Below are 13,993 nucleotides of genomic sequence, written 5' to 3' on the forward strand. Positions count from 1 at the left end.
GATCATTGTTATTTTTTAATTAAAAGAGCTAGGAAGAAACTCTTTGAAGCTCTTAACACAAGAGTGCAAACTTTTTTTGCAGCTGCAGCCAGCTGGCTCTTTTGTATGACTGAAGCACATGGGGACCCCATGGTACAACAAGTCACAGCAGGCTCTGAGATATTGAATCTGGAACATAACCTATAATAACAGAATGCAATATCTCTGAGGCTAACCGAGCACATAATCGGAATTGGCATTCCTTTCCCCACGCACCCATATTATTTAGCCACTTCCATAACCCTGCATTATGCAGTTATAAAGCATAGCTAACAGGAATTACATACGGGAATCATATTTGGTCTCTATGAGCAGATAAAATACAGCGAAACCCAGTGGCGGTACAACCAACCCATTCAGAGCTTCGGGTGTAAAGTTATGGGCTATCCACAATTCTGTAAAGAAAATCTTATTCTCAGACATGGGAGGATGGAGGCAGCCCAGCCCCAGGGTGGCAGTAGAGTGTGGGAAGGAACAGCCTAGGAGATATAAGGCAGACCCTCATTTTGGACTTTGTTTTCTACTGCAGGAGGACCCATTATCAGACACGGCCAAGGGAAACACGTAACTAAGATTTGGACCTGAGATCCATCAGCGCCTCCCTGTAGTCACATGCTACATAAAACAGTAATTGTTATACCTGGCAAATCTGCATCCTCCACCCTGAAAGTCTGTGTCCTTTGTGTTAAGTGCTATGTTGATTGTAAATGTTGAAGCATCATGATGAGGTCTCAAGTACGACTGTCGATCGGGAGTATATTTCACAACAAAATTAAGCAATGCATGTCCTTTTGTATAATATCCAGCAAAGACTTTGAGTGTTTTATTGATTGGAGCAATATATTCTCTAATGAAGTGAAGCCATTCTTTGTCCATCCCAATCTGGTTCATGTGAATATCATCTGTAGGAACGTTTTCATAACCTCCAGCAATACGTATATCTGAGTGGCTGGATCCGGGCCACTCGCCATAGTGCTCCATTTCTTCTACAAGTTCATCACAAGCCTCCTGCGAAAGAACTGGAAACCAGAATACATTTGGGCAAGGCTGTTCAACAATGTTTTCAGTGAAGATCTTGGAGTAATTGGAATTAATATATTTGAGCTTCCATTCCACAGGATTCTCAAATATTTGCCAGAGGTCATTGTTAAAGTGACTTGTATTGTAATTCACAGTTGAAAGAAGTCTTCCAAATTCATGCCGGTTGGAAATATACATAAAAACACCCATTTCCCAAGCATTTCTACATAATGCCATATCAGGATCAAGTCTATACAGGATGAAATGGTTTCTTTCTTTTAACTCTGACCGAAGAGTTTGTCCTTTGACCAGGTAAATATTGGCCATATAGGGGATATTCCATACACCAACTCTGTTGCCTTGCACAATATCTACATAATCCTCTGATCTTGCATAGTAGCCATCAGGACTCAAAGAGCCCCAGAAGTTTGACCACAATTTCCCATGTCGGGTCACAAGAGGAGCAATTATTTTTCTGTTTTGTTCAATCAGCAACTTTAAGGTCCTTGGATTTGTCATCACCACATCAGCATCTAAACTAAAGTAGTAGTCACATGCGTCATCCTGGTGGCAGATGTCCATTCCCATGTTTCTTGCTTCCGCCTGAGTAATCATTTCTTCAGGTCCTACTGCTTTTAGCTTTTCAATGACTCTCTTGGCATCTTTCCAAAATTTCTGAACATGTTTTTCATGATATACTTCACTGTTATGAATAAAGAGAGAAAGATTCTCTTTGGGATAGTCCAGAGACAACAATCTTGTGAGGAACTGTGGCAGAAAGGGAGTTGGCTGTTCAATAAAGACTCCAACTGTTACACTTGGATAGTCTTCATGTGTTGATAAATCTATAGTTTCCATATCACATGTCCCACATCCAGATTCAGGAGTCCAATTTTTTGGTATATAATTTCCAAAATAATTCAGCTGAACTTTTGTTGGGCCATTTCCATGCACTAGTAGGAAAAGTATCATACTGAGTATTCTGGGCTCTTGCTTTCCCATTTTCAAAATGTAAAACAACTTCATCAATCGCTCCATTTAGATTTTGGAAAATTCGAGACTTGTGGTCCAAGGTGATATTTATGTGTTCCCTTTGGAGCTGGTCTATGTAAACTTTAGTAGAAAAGAGTTGATCATCGTCATTGTCTTGTAATATCTATTGCTGAACAATTTGCTTTACATTTGATAAATATCCAATAAATCCTCCAGAGTTAAGATATTGATTTCCACTGCGCACCACTGGGTACTTGTCAGTCAATCTTTTATCAGGCCATATCAATCCCTTGGTAGCAAATACAATCTTATGGTTTGATTGCTGAAATTTTCCAAGTAATTCTTCTGGGCCACCAGCAAAGATAGCATCGTAACTGTCTGTAAAAAGAACAAAAAGATCTTCTTGGTCATTAATGGACTCCAAAGCCTCTTTTAACCCCTTCACCCCCAAGGGTGGTTTGCACGTTCATGACCGGGCCAATTTTTACAATTCTGACCACTGTACCTTTATGAGGTCATAACTCTGGAACGCTTCCATGGATCCCGGTGATTCTGACATTGTTTTCTCGTGACATATTGTACTTCATGTTAGTGGTAAAATTTCATTCAAATAACTTGCGTTTATTTGTGAAAAAAAAGGAAATTTGGCAAAAATTTTGAAAATTTCACAAATTTCCAACTTTGAATTTTTATGCCCTTAAATCACAGAGATACGGCACACAAAAAACTTGATAAGTAACATTTCCCACATGTTTACTTTACATCAGCACAATTTTGGAACCAAAATTTTTTTTTGTTAGGAAGTCATAAGGGTTAAAAGTTGACCAGCGATTTCTCATTTTTACAACACCATTTTATTTTTAGGACCACATCACATTTGAAGCCACTTTGAGGGGTCTATATGAGAGAAAATACCCAAAAGTGACACCATTCTAAAAACTGAACCCCTTAAGGTGCTCAAAACCACATTCAAGAAGTTTATTAACCCATTAGGTGCGTCACAGGAATTTTTTTGAATATTTAAAAAGAAATGAACATCTAACTTTTTTTCACAAAAAAAATACTTCAGGTTCAATTTTTTTTATTTTACCAAGGGTAACAGGAGAAATTGGACTGCAAAAGTTATTGTGCAATTTGTCCTGAGTACGCTGATACCTGATTTGTGGGGGAACGACTGTTTCGGCGCATGGCAGAACTCAGAATGGAAGGAGCGCCGTTTGACTTTTTCAATGCAAAATTGGCTGGAATTCAGATCGGACGTAATGTCACGTTTGGAGAGTCCCTGATGTACCTAAACAGTGGAAACCCCCTACAAGTGACCCCATTTTGGAACCTAGACCCCCCAAGGAACTTATCTAGATATGTGGTGAGAATTTTGAACCCACAAGGGCTTTACAGAAGTTTATAACGTACAGTGGTACAATTAAAAAATCATATTTTTTCCACAAAAATGATCTTTTCACCCCAATTTTTATTTTCCCAAGGGTAACAGGACCCTAAAAGTTATTGTGCAATTTGTCCTGAGTATGCTGATACCCCACATGTGGGGGTAAACCACTATTTGGGCGCATGGCAGAGCTCGGAAGGGAAGCAGCGCCATTTGACGTTTTTGGCTGGAATTGAGATCGGACATCATGTCGCGATTGGAAAACCCCTGATGTACCAAAACAGTGGAAACCCCCACAAATGACACCATTTTGGAAACTAGACACCCTAAGGAACTTATCTAGATGTGTGGTGAGAACTTTGAACCCCCAAGGGCTTCACAGAAGTTTATAACATAAAGCCGTACAATTAAAAAATCATATTTTTTCCACAAAAATGATCTTTTCACCCTCAATTCTTATTTTTCCAAGGGTAACAGCACCCTAAAAGTTATTGTGCAATTTGTCCTGAGTACGCTGATACCCCACATGTGGGGGTAAACCACTATTTGGGTGCATGGCAGAGCTCGGAAGGGAAGCAGCGCCATTTGACGTTTTTGGCTGGAATTGAGATCGGACACCATGTCGCGATTGGAAAACCCCTGATGTACCTAAACAGTGGAAACCCCCCACAAATGACACCATTTTGGAAACTAGACCCCCTAAGGAACTTATCTAGATGTGTGGTGAGAACTTTGAACCCCCAAGGGCTTCACAGAAGTTTATAACATAAAGCCGTACAATTAAAAAATCATATTTTTTCCACAAAAATGATCTTTTCACCCTCAATTCTTATTTTTCCAAGGGTAACAGCACCCTAAAAGTTATTGTGCAATTTGTCCTGAGTACGCTGATACCCCACATGTGGGGGTAAACCACTATTTGGGCGCATGGCAGAGCTCGGAAGGGAAGCAGCGCCATTTGACGTTTTTGGCTGGAATTGAGATCGGACACCATGTCGCGATTGGAAAACCCCTGATGTACCTAAACAGTGGAAACCCCCCACAAATGACACCATTTTGTAAACTAGACCCCCCAAGGAATTTATCTAGATGTGTGGTGAGCACTTTGAACCCCCCAGTGCTTCACAGAAGTTTATAACGCCCGGGCGTGAAAATAAAAAATTCGTATTTTTTCCACAAACATGATCTTTTAGTCACCATTTTTTTTATTTTCCCAAGGGTAACAGGAGAAATTGAACCCCAAAAGTTGTTGTCCAATTTGTCCTGAGTACGCTGACACCCCATATGTGGGAGAAAACTACTGTATGGACACACGTCAGGGCTCGGAAGGGAAGTAGTGACGTTTTGGAATGCAGACTTTGATGGAATGGTCTGCGGGTGTCATGTTGCCTTTGGAGAGCCCCTAATGTACCTAAACAGTGGAAACACCCACAAATGACCCCATTTTGGAAACGAGAACCCCTAAGGAACTTATCTAGATCTGTGGTGAGCACTTTGAACCCCCAAGGGCTTCACAGACGTTTATAATGCCCGGGCATGAAAATAAAAAAATCGTATTTTTTCCACAAACATGATCAATTAGTCCCCAATTTTTTCATTTTCCCAAGGGTAACAGGAGAAATTGGACCCCAAAAGTTGTTGTCCAATTTGTCCTGAGTACGCTGACACCCCATATGTGTGAGAAAACTACCGTATGGACACACGTCAGGGCTCGGAAGGGAAGTAGTGACGTTTTGGAATGCAGACTTTGATGGAATGGTCTGCGGGTGTCATGTTGCCTTTGGAGAGCCCCTAATGTACCTAAACAGTGGAAACACCCACAAATGACCCCATTTTGGAAACGAGAACCCCTAAGGAACTTATCTAGATCTGTGGTGAGCACTTTGAACCCCCAAGGGCTTCACAGAAGTTTATAATGCCCGGGCATGAAAATAAAAAAATCGTATTTTTTCCACAAACATGATCAATTAGTCCTCAATTTTTTCATTTTCCCAAGGGTAACAGGAGAAATTGGACCCCAAAAGTTGTTGTCCAATTTGTCATGAGTACGCTGACACCCCATATGTGGGAGAAAACTACTGTATGGACACACGTCAGGGCTCGGAAGGGAAGTAGTGACGTTTTGGAATGCAGACTTTGATGGAATGGTCTGCGGGTGTCATGTTGCCTTTGGAGAGCCCCTAATGTACCTAAACAGTGGAAACACCCACAAATGACCCCATTTTGGAAACGAGAACCCCTAAGGAACTTATCTAGATCTGTGGTGAGCACTTTGAACCCCCAAGGGCTTCACAGAAGTTTATAATGCCCGGGCATGAAAATAAAAAAATCGTATTTTTTCCACAAACATGATCAATTAGTCCCCAATTTTTTAATTTTCCCAAGGGTAACAGGAGAAATTGGACCCCAAAAGTTGTTGTCCAATTTGTCCTGAGTACGCTGACACCCCCATATGTGGGAGAAAACTACTGTATGGACACACGTCGGGGCTCGGAAGGGAAGCAGTGACGTTTTGGAATGCAGACTTTGATGGAATGGTCTGCGGGTGTCATGTGCGTTTGGAGAGCCCCTGATGTACCTAAACTATTGAAACTCCCCACAAGTGACCCCATTTTGGACACTAGACCCCCTCACGGAACTTATCTAGATGTGTGGTGAGCACTTTGAACCCCCAAGTGCTTCACAGAAGTTTATAACGCTCGGACGTGAAAATAAAAAAATCATTTTTTTCCACAAAAATGATATTTTTGCCCCCAAATTTTTATTTTCCTAAGGGTAACAGGAGAAATTGGACCCCAAAAATTGTTTTGCAATTTGTCCTGAGTAGGCTGATACCCTACATGTGGGGGTAAAACACTGTTTGGGCGCATGGCAGAGCTTGGAAGGGAAGGAGCACCATATGACTTTTTCAACTCAGAATTGGCTGAAATTGAGATCAGACGCAATGTTGCATTTGGAGAGCCCCTGATGTGCCCAAACAGTGGAAACCCCCAATTCTAACTCCAACCCGAACCCCAACACACCCCTAACCCTAATCTCAGCCCTAACCCTAACCCTAGCCCTAACCCAAGCCCTAACCCTAACCCTAGCCCTAACCCTAACCTTTACCCTAACCCTAGCCCTAACCCTAACCCTAACCCTAGCCCTAATGGAAAAATGGAAATAAATACATTTTTTTTTATTTTATTATTTTTCCCTAACTAAGGGGGTGATAATGGGGGGTTTGATTTACTATTTATGGCGGTTTTTATATTTGGCAGCTGTCGCACGCTAAAAGACGCTTTTTATTGTAAAAATAGTTTTTGCATCACCACATATTGAGAGCTATAATTTTTCCGTATTTTGACCCACCGAGTCATGTGAGGTCTTATTTTTTGTGAGAAGAGTTGACGTTTTTATCGGTACCATTTTCGGGCACGTGACATTTTTTGATCGCTTTTTATTCCGATTTTTGGGACGCAGAATGAACAAAAACCAGCATTTCATGAATTTCTTTTGGGGGGGTGCGTTTACACCGTTCCACGTGCGGTAAAATTGATAAAGCGGTTTTATTCTTCGGGTCAGTACGGTTACAGCGATACCTCATTTAGGTCGTTTTTTTATGTTTTGTCGGTTTTATGCAATGAAAACTATTTTATATAAAAAATAATTATTTTTGCATCGCTTTATTCTGCGAGCTATAACTTTTTTATTTTTTCGCTGATGATGCTGTGTTGCGGCTCGTTTTTTGCGGGACAAGATGACGTTTTCAGCGGTTCCATGGATATTTATATGCGTCTTTTTGATCGCGCGTTATTACACTTTTTGTTTGGCGGTATGATAATAAATCATTATTTTCTGCTTCGTTTTTTATTTTTATTTTTTAAGGGGTTCGCTAAAGGGGTTAACTAATGGGACAGTTTTATAGGGCAGGTCGTTACGGACGCGGCGATACCTAATATGTGTACTTTTATTGTTTGTTTTTTTTTATTATTTTCAAAAAATGAATTTATTGGGGAATATTTTTTTTTTTTTTTACTAATTTATTTGGCGATTTTTTTAAATTTATTTTTCATTTTTTTTAATTTTTTTTTTACTTTATTACATAGTCCCAGGTGGGACATCACTGTCCTGTGACAGATCGCTGATTTGTCACATCACAGATCACTGTGACAGATCAGCGATCTGTCACAGGCAGTGCCGAAGGATTCCTCATGCCTGCGCTTTGCAGGCACTGAGGAAGCCAGCTTCCTCAGGTCCCCGAAGGCCCCCGTCGCCATCTTGGATTCGGGGGCCTGGAGGATAGGAGCCCCCCGCAGCAGCGCTGCACATTGCGCTGCCGTGGGGGGCTCAGGGAAGCACGGAGGGAGCCCCCTCCCTGCCGATGCTTCCCTTTAACTCCCGGTACACCGCGATCATGTTTGATCGCGGTGTGCAAGGGGTTAACGTGTCGGGGGCGGTCCGTGACCGCCCCTGACACATTGTGCCGGGTGTCAGCTGTGATAATCAGCTGACACCCGGCCGCGATCAGCGGCGCTCACCACGTGGGCGCCGCTGATCGCGGTAGACGTACTATCCCGTCCACGGTCATACGGGCCCGGGTACCGTGGACGGGATAGTACGTCGGATGTCAGGAAGGGGTTAAAAGACGGACTTTTTGACCGCCACCTATTGAATTTGCTACATCTCCTCCCCTCCAGTCCAGACCTTTGCCAAGGACCTTCACAGTGTAGCTAAAGTGCTTTGCAGATGGCATAAAATTATGAAAGCCATCTGTTTCTCGCGTTGCAACAGTTACCACCAATAATTTATCTGTAGGAATGGCAGGCTGCTCGGTTTTAGTGTCCGAGGCTCTTGTAAGCTGAGATAACACCATTAGATGACTGCAGAATAATACCAGGAGATGGATCTGAGAATAGCCCCGAGGCATGTCTCCTCTGGTGGAGCAGCAGCACGGCCAAGGGAACCACGTAACTAAGATTTGGACCTGAGATCCATCAGCGCCTACCTGTGGTCACATGCTACATAAAACAGTAATTGCAACCTAGCTATACCCTATCCTTGTACTACACTTGTCACTGTATACCTGTATATTATTCTTGTAAATATATACCTGTATATTTCTAGTGCGCCTTTTCAGCGATTAAATATAAAATTAGTCTTGGGCTGCTCTTTTATCTCCCACGTCCGCACTCTCGATTGGTCAATTGTGCACTACCCGGGTTGATTTCTAACCCGATATAAGCCTGTTGTCGGACGGGACTTATGTCGAACGAGGAACTGGTTGCAGAATACCATATTGTTTTAGTGATGAACTCTGGCAGTGATGGCTCGGAGGTTTAAATATATATCACCAGCCTGGACTGATGATACACATACCCCCTCACTGGGAGTGCCTCACTAACTCGTACCTATAAGGGAACCCTTTCAGGTGACTATTTGCCCTCGGTGCAGTTCCCTGACTGACCTGAAGCAAGTGGTGGTGCCAGAGAGACGATCCCTGCAGGTCTTTCTCACCCCTCCCCCCCCGAGGTGAGCGAAGTCGATGCCCCCCTTCCCCTGTGAGATGCCTCACAGATTGGTGGCAGCACGGTGGGATCAAGATAATAGTGTGCATGGGATCGCTACTCCCAGACACTAAGAACTATGAGTAGTAGCTTTTGCTGCTGGGGTCTTAAGATCATCTCAGCACTAGACAGTCCAAGTGCAAGTACTGTAGGTGTGTGGGTGCTTGGGTTGCCACTGTGTCCGTGACCGAGGGCTGAAAAGACTGGCTGCAAGCACTCGAAGCCGGACAAGAATGATGGCTGTGGTGCAAGCCCGTAATGCGGAGACTGACTGTACTGGTTCTGAATAAGGGGTGAACCAGGGGGTCCCGCCCGGGCTCTCCAAGCATCTCGCTGCCCGAGCACTACCCTGCAGGAGAGTGCCCTCATACGCCAAGCAGAGCGGGAGCGCGAGGCAGTGGAGCGCCGTTAAGCTGCAGAGTGACAGCATCAGCAGGAGTTGGCTCAGCAGGGTCTCCTACCGCCCACCACAGCACCTCTGGAACCCAAGACAGCCAAGGTCCGAGCTGAGGACTTCCCCTTGCTGGAGAAGGATGGAGACCTGGACTTTCTGCGAGCCTTTGAGCGGACCTGCCGACAGCACCATCTGGCCTCGGATCAGTGGGCTAAGTACCTGACCCCCCCGTTTAAGGGGTAAGTCTCTGGACGTTTTGGAGGACTTACCTGCCGGGGCAGAACAGGACTATGAGAGCATCAAATAGGCCCTGATCCAGCAGTTCAACCTCACCCTAGTGTCTTACCGCAGGATTTTCCGGAGCCTGGAAAAAGGCCCCAAGGACACGTGGGCCGACCACATGTTGGCCCTTATGAGATCTGCAGAGCACTGGACCAAGGGTCTGGAGCTCACCACCGGCCAGGAGATCCAGGAGGCTTTTGTCATGGAGCAATGCTTGTGGAACTGCCCAGAGGACCTCCAGCAATACCTCCATGACCGCAAACCAAAGGGGGCGGCTGCCACAGCCACCATGGCAGATGAATATGCCCCTGAAGCTAAGCGGGCCGCCCACAGCACCTGGAGAGAGGGTAAGACTCATCCTGCCCCAGTTTCCCCAGCCCCTAGAATGCAGGGGGTGCCCCCTCTGTTTCCCTCTCCAGGCCAGGGGCAGAATCCATGAGGTGTCACTTCTGCAACCAACCCAGACACTTCAGGGCCATGTGTCCCCAGCACCACAAGGCCCCGTCCTCATCCCCAAAACCGTCCCCTGTCATGTTTGTGAGTGGGGGTGGTTCGGAGGTCCCGTGACAATTACCAGCCCATCACCGTAAACCACACCAGTGATATGGGACTGCGGGACACCGGCGCCGAGATGATCCTTGTGCGGCCTGAGATGATGTCCCCCCAGGACTTGTTACCTGGAAAAAGCCTCACTGTCTCTGGGGATTGGAGGCATCGAACCGTTGCTGCCCGTCACCAGGGTTCATCTGGACTGGGGCGGTGAGAGGGCAATGAGGGAGGTGGGAGTGTCGGCGAATATTCCCGCGAGAGTTTTATTTGGGACAGATTTGGGGTGGCTAGTGTCACAGTATATGGTTACAGAGACCCCAAATCCTGGCCCCCCACTGTGTCTTGAATTGTCTACTGCTAATAATGTTGTAAGTGTGGTGCCTGTTCCCTCTGCATCAAGGGGGAGGTGGAAGTTGAGAGTCACTCCTGTGCTGACAGGACTGTTGTGAATTCCCTTGCTCGGACTTCTGAGCCGGAGCTCCCTCTGGTGGTTACTGGGAGTAGTGGAGCTAGCCAGGTTGATGGAAGTTTGCCACCTGACGACAATGATTGGGAATCTGGGATTACTGACTGGAGGATATAAGTGAGCAGGCTTCCCTTAGTCGTTGCTGGTGATTTCCTCCTTGTGCATTTGGAGTTCTTTTGTCTCCTGCCTGATCTGCATGGTTCAGTTAAGTGATTCTTTTGCTAATCCTTTGCATCTAATCTGGTTGTGCTTTTGTTTGCTTTCTGCTTTGCTGCTAGGGTTCAGCGTACTCCCTGCTGGGGGCAGCGCTGGGCCCCACTCCATATGTTACAGCTTGTGTCAGTTTGTTCAGTCCCCTGTTATGTTGGTATCTTTTGCTTTGCTTCCAGTTCACACCAGAGTGCTGATCTAGCGAGGGTGAGGTCGTGTGGCCTCAGGTTTTTGTATATCAGATGTGTCGGATTTTTTATTGTTTTTGCATGATTGCAGACAGTATCTTTTCTGTCCTGACAGCTTGGGCCCCACCATTTGCTCAGTCTATTTTTCTACCTATGTTTGTGCTTCACCTTGTCTCACCGACAATATATGTTTGGGGGCTGTCTATTCCTTTGGGGAGCTGCTCCAGGGCAGTTTAGATTTCACCTTTCTGGCTTTAGGCTTAGTTAGTTCTCCGGCTGTGCCGAGGCATCTAGGGCTTCGTAGGAACGCTCCACGGCTACTGCTAGTTGTGGTGATAGGATTAGGGGTCTGTAATCCGCTCAGTTACCAACCTCTCTGGTTTCTTGGTAGCTAAGCCTGTTCCTTCCATCCTCCTCGGTGACCCATTCATAACACAGGACACATGCAGAGCGCACAGATGAGACGGAGCCAGAAGACACAGGAAGGTGTGAGAATGCCCCAGGTGTGATGAGACAGTATGCTCCTGAGGGAGAGGTGGGGGGCAGGTACCTGCAAGGCCAAAACCAGAGTTGGTGGGAGGGGCAGCCGCAGGGATTGTAGGGCCCCTAGATCAGTCCAAACTGCTGGGTTCTGCGCAGCTGCAAGAAGGGGAACGTGCCAATGGGGTTGGGGCTGTCACAGGAGAGGTGGAGCTTCCAGGTAAGGCCCCAGGGCAGGAGGTCCCACACACAGGATGCCAGGAGACCAGATTGGTCCAACTGACTCGGCGACTTTTGTGGAAGCTGAGGGGAGGCAGTCACTACCCAGTGTTACAGCGGTCGTAGCCGCTGTCACCAGGAGTGGGAGTGCTAGAGCCCAAGGAGCCTCACAGAGGTCTGACGGCCTTCCCCCTTCTGTCCAAGTGGCAGCTGAGCCAGAGGAAGGCCTGGAGATGGGTCCCAAGGAACCGACAGAAGACGTTGCAGTTTTGTCCATTCTGGCAGGGGTGGCAGAAGAGTGTGGGAGGGATCAGCCTAGGAGATATAAAGCAGACCCTCATTTTGGACTTAGTTTTCTACTGGTAGGAGGACCCAATATTTTGTAGCAGATTGGTACGGACCAGTTTAACTAAAACTTAACTTTTAATAAACCTTTAAAAACATAAATCAACAAAAAGTGCCATACAAAGTGCTCGTGCTGAAGTGATTAAAAAATGTTCAATGCCACCTGAGATCACCCATATAGGACAAAGGGGCACTCGTTATATAATTTTATACCTTGTTTACAACAGCCTCCTAGTGTTGCATACGTATCGGGCCTCAGTCCCTAAATACAGATATAATGCAGAATGGCCTATAGCCCCTGATATAAATTGTCCTTTTATGGTTATTAGCTGTTTTCTAGGCTCTAATACAGTCCGTATAGGACATTAATATAAACAGAAAGTGAGCCACTGTACATATATCAAAAACCCTCAGAAAGAAAATATATAGAGTCTCCTTTAGATTACTGACCACAAATCACCTTTCTAGAGTATGAATAGATCATAATGTACTTATCTCAGATATCATTGCTTTCCATGGCGATACCCGAATATTACTCACAGCTAGGGGGCTCCACATATCAGCGAATCACTGGGAAGCTCGATTCCCTCTGTATATCTCCCAACGCGTTTCATCTACCACAAATTCATCAGGGGAGTAGTGGCATATAGTCCAGTGGCATTGCGCGCCATATCGCGCTCTCATTATCTTTTATATACTTTCAGAAGTCCCGCGGTCTATCCCTATTTCCGGATGCCGGGGTTGGCACTTCCGGTTTCCATCTTACTCAGGCCCCTAGACTCTTCTCTTGCCCCACTTCCTGGGCATGTCTAAGGGACGAAAACGTCACATCCGGTGACGCGTATTGACCAGATCATATGCCCCACTTCCTGGGTTCGTCTGGATATCAATAGCATCACGTCCGGTAAAAACAGAGATGTAAACACATCGCATTCATGTGACTCGCCCGTGCCCATAGCAACCAGACGCTATTGTACATATCTATATAGCGTTAGGCATCTCATTCTATAGAGTAGGGCTCGGGCTGGAAAAATTATACATCAATCAATCAATCAATCAAATTTATTATCGCCAAGTACATATTACATATATACAAGGAATTCTTTGTGGCAAAGAGGCAACATAATATATAACAACAGATACAACAAGTAACATCTAACAAGACAGATACAGTATATAGTCTACACATGACGATTTAATTGTTGAACAGAGAGTGGATAGAAGCTGTTCATATGGCGGTTGGTACTGCATTTGGGGACTCTGAAGCGACGTCCTGAAGGGAGTAGTTGGAATGAGGAGTGTCCCGGGTGAGAGGGATCGGATGAAATTTTCAATGCGTGGGATCGAATACTCTTATCATAAAGATCCTGGATTTTAGGCAGGGGGGAGCCTATAATTCTCTCTGCTGTTCTGAAAGTCCTTTGTAAGCGGAGTTTGTCATGCGCAGTGGCTCCCCCATACCAGACTATCAGAGAGGAACAAATCACAGATCTGATGACAGCATTAAAGAATAAGATCAGCAGATTCTTAGACAAACCATATCTTTTCAGCTGACGCAGGAAGAACATCCTCTGTTGTGCTTTTCTTATAACAGCATCCACGTTTTTCCCCCATTTAAGATCATGAGAGATGATAACACCAAGGAATTTGGTCTCTGTGACCCTAAGAACCACTTCGTCATGGATGTAGATTGGAAGTATCTCATGTTGATCTTTCCTAAAATCCACAACCATCTCAGCAGTTTTTTTAGTGTTGAGTACAAGATTATTGGCTTTACACCAGTCACATATTCTTTCCACCTCACTCCGATACAAGTCTTCAGCATTTCCCCTGATGAGACCAATCAGTGTCATATCATCGGCAAATTTCAAGATT

At 45.1% G+C, this 13,993-nt stretch overlaps 1 long non-coding RNA gene and 1 pseudogene across 1 annotated transcript in view; one reads left to right on the top strand and one right to left on the bottom strand.

Annotated features, from left to right (window-relative positions):
• Positions 1-13,993, top strand: part of LOC141086197 (uncharacterized) — a 92,205-nt gene that overhangs the window by 59,694 nt on the left and 18,518 nt on the right. The window lies entirely within an intron of this gene.
• LOC141086258 (procollagen-lysine,2-oxoglutarate 5-dioxygenase 2 pseudogene) lies at positions 655-8,348 on the bottom strand (annotated as a pseudogene).

The sequence above is a fragment of the Dendrobates tinctorius genome, unplaced genomic scaffold (assembly GCF_039654945.1).
Source record: "Dendrobates tinctorius isolate UK_male_01 unplaced genomic scaffold, ASM3965494v1 ptg000030l, whole genome shotgun sequence".
Classification (NCBI taxonomy): domain Eukaryota; kingdom Metazoa; phylum Chordata; class Amphibia; order Anura; family Dendrobatidae; genus Dendrobates; species Dendrobates tinctorius.